Source organism: Corvus brachyrhynchos, unplaced genomic scaffold (assembly GCF_000691975.1).
Source record: "Corvus brachyrhynchos isolate BGI_N302 unplaced genomic scaffold, ASM69197v1 scaffold117, whole genome shotgun sequence".
Taxonomy (NCBI): domain Eukaryota; kingdom Metazoa; phylum Chordata; class Aves; order Passeriformes; family Corvidae; genus Corvus; species Corvus brachyrhynchos.
In genome coordinates this window covers 167,833-169,834 of record NW_008238833.1, presented here as the reverse complement: position 1 = coordinate 169,834, position 2,002 = coordinate 167,833, and the positions used below count along the sequence as shown (strand labels likewise).

At 41.2% G+C, this 2,002-nt stretch overlaps 1 protein-coding gene across 1 annotated transcript in view; it reads right to left on the bottom strand.

Moving 5' to 3' along the window:
* Window positions 1–1,388: 1,388 nt before the first annotated feature.
* The window catches only part of DEUP1 (deuterosome assembly protein 1), a 46,273-nt gene continuing 45,659 nt past the window's right edge, over window positions 1,389–2,002 (bottom strand). The window contains exon 15 of the mRNA XM_017738204.1: window positions 1,389–1,948. The gene's annotated coding sequence lies outside the window, so the exon portion shown is untranslated. The remainder of the gene's footprint in view (window positions 1,949–2,002) is intronic.

Genomic DNA, 2,002 nt, shown 5'->3' with positions numbered 1-2,002 from the left:
ACTGCACAGACAGGATGGCCAGCGTGGTCTGACTGCGAGAGCGTTTACCCACTGAGTGACCAGCGGGAAGTCTGCTGGCAAACCCCTGTGCTCAGCGAGCCGTGTGCTGACACTGAAATTATCTGTGCTTTGCACTGACAACCACTTCCTTCAACTGGGGAGCTCTGAAATGATGAATCTGTAAAGGTAATTGCTTAGTCTGTCATCTCCCAGCTGTTTCTGTTCTCCCAGGCACCAAATCCTTTTCCTGTTTTTATTTTATCCTCAGTTAGGGATGGCTGCAGTGGAGCTCTGGTGGTTTGCACCTTTTTCAACTGAGCTGTTCAGCTTGAATAAAATTTGTGCCTGAGGAAGTGTGTGCATTTTAAATATGTGTGTCCTGCAGGGTACTTGGGGGTCTTGGGCATCTAGAATAGAAGTGCAGTTTCTGATAACCTCTTGCACAGGTTCCTCCTCATTGTCCTCTTTCATAGATTCTTAACCAAGTTTTTTCTGACCCTGCGTGTTCTGTAATACTTTGTGATGGCTCTAACGAAGTCCCTGTGATTTTCCCACCTCTGAGTAGTAGCTTATTTCAGTCCCTTCTACCTGCAGGGCTTTTTTTATGAGCCCAGGCAATGATTTTTAATTCAGAGAGCCTTCCCTGAAATTGTTCAGAGTCCTTATGTGGTTCCCCCCCCTTCATTTTCTGCAAGAGTTGAGTCTGTGACACGTAAGAGCAATGAACTGATGAACTGGCTGATAACAACTAAGTAGGTCAAAGGTCAGTTGGGTTAGATAACATTTATGATTACTCCTCTAATGAGATGTTTCATTTCTGCTGCTTTTTCTTATGCCCTTCCTTTATCTCTTGTCATCTGTAAATTCTTCAGGTCACAGTAATAATCTTTTCAGAGACAAATGTCTATTAATAGGAACTTATAGCTAATTAGGGACATTGTGTATTTCAATTCTCTGAAATGTGCAGTTTTACTGAGTGCTAATTGATAGGAAAATAGTGTTACACTTTCTGAATTGTTCCTTATGCAGAAGCTGGAATGGATTTCAGAGTTCCACTTTTAAAAAAAGAGTATTTTTTTCTGTAGTAAACAATGAAGTTGGATTCTGACATTTTCTACCAAATTCCCCTTTTACTAGTATTGAATACGAGAATGTGGATTTGGAAAAAAGGTATGAAGCCTCTGCAGACAGAAACTGTCAAAAATCACTGAATAATAATGGAGAAGTAAATTAATGGCGGTTGCCCAAATGTCAGCTTGTGTGAGCTTCTCAGCCAAAGGTGTAACTGTACCTCTGGTTTTTTAACTGTGTTTATTACTCCAGCTGTCAGTTGCCTTCAAAAATGTTTCAGAAATAGGGTTTCAAACCTTTTCCCAGCATACAGTAGCTTGTGGGCAAAATGGAATGATTTATTACAAGCATTTTACCAGAAAACTCATGCTGCAGTGTCCTATGGTTTCCAAGAGTGCTTATTATCAGGTGAAGTCATTAAAAACCTGCCATTGCCTTCTGAAAATCAAGTTACAGAAGCAGTTTTTTAAACCAAATTTTTCAAAGCATACATCAAATCTGAGTCAAATACTTAAACATCAAGGTTTGAATAGAGTTTTATAAATGTCTGCGAAGTGCTAAGAAAACAAAGCAATCGCGTCAAGTGTTCTAGCAGTGGGTAAATGCCCAGCTGTGTTACACGTGGCCCCAGCTCCCCAGAGCCAAGTGAGAGAAGCCAGTGGCACTGCCTGTGGGCTGAAGGAAGAACTGCACATGTTTTGAGAGCTCAGAGAGTTTGGCTCTTGGTCTTACATTTCAATCCGTCTACAAGAAAATATTTACTTATTCACTGATGTTCAGTTGAAATGCACGTATCAGAGAAGATGCACTGTTCTTTTTTCAGAGGGTTTATGTTCAGGGCCCAGATGGTTCATGTACAGGTTGAACACTCCTGTAGCTGTGGAAGAGGTGAAAAAACCAGATCGGTCTGTTGGCTTAGGAAGGGATGCAG